Genomic DNA, 1,019 nt, shown 5'->3' with positions numbered 1-1,019 from the left:
TGGAAAATGTTTACTTTTGACTAACTTGCTAAATTGAGCCATGTTAAATAGAGAATTCATGAGTGTGTGTCTTTTTTATTTTTTATATTATTTTTATTTATTTATTTATTTATTTATCTATTTATTTTTGAGATGGAGTCTCTCGCTCTGTTGCCCAGGTTGGAGTGCAGTGGCCTGATATTGGCTCACTGCAAGCTCCGCCTCCTGGTTTCATGCCATTCTCCTGCCTCGGCCTCCCAAGTAGCTGGGACTACAGGCGCCTGCCACCGTGACCGGCTAATTTTTTGTATTTTTTAGTACAGGGGTTTCACCGTGTTGGCCAGGATGGTCTCGATCTCCTGACCTCATGATCCGCCCTTCTCAGCCTGCCAAAGTGCTGGGATTATAGGCGTAAGCCACCATGCCCTGCCAAGTGTGTGTGTGTTTTTTAACAGAGCCTAAGCTTCTTGAATTATTATTCACTTTAGTTAGAATCACTGCAGCTCTATGCATACAATTAAGACATAAAAGCAAAACAGATACGTTGAAAGTTAAGAGTATTGAACAAGTAGATTAGTCTGTTATTCTAGTGTCTTGTAGACTTCTCAAGATGATGAAGTCTACTATGTCACTGTCAGTGCACAATATCTAATATACTAATGATTCTTAAATCCATGTCGATTTCAAGAAAATATATATATATATACAGTCTTAATTCATTTACAATTAAGTCATAAACTGTGGTCTTGTAAGAAGTAACTAATATTCAATATTCAGGATAGTTTTTCATATAGTCTTAATTCATTTACAATTAACTCACAAACTATGGTCTTGTAAGAAGTAATTAATATTCAGGATGGTTTCCGAACAGTAATTCCGGAAAATAGCCTTTTTTTTTTTTTTTTTTTTGAGACAGAGTCTCGCACTGTCACCGAGGTTGGAGTGCAGTGGCACCATCTCGGCTCACTGCAACCTCTGCCTCCTGGTTCAAGCAATTCTCCTGCCTCAGTCTCCTGAGTAGCTGGGACTACAAGTGCACG

The sequence above is a fragment of the Mandrillus leucophaeus genome, unplaced genomic scaffold (genome assembly GCF_000951045.1).
Source record: "Mandrillus leucophaeus isolate KB7577 unplaced genomic scaffold, Mleu.le_1.0 Scaffold932, whole genome shotgun sequence".
Lineage (NCBI taxonomy): Eukaryota > Metazoa > Chordata > Mammalia > Primates > Cercopithecidae > Mandrillus > Mandrillus leucophaeus.
The sequence above is the reverse complement of the archived record's forward strand: the minus strand, read 5'-3'. Positions refer to the sequence as shown.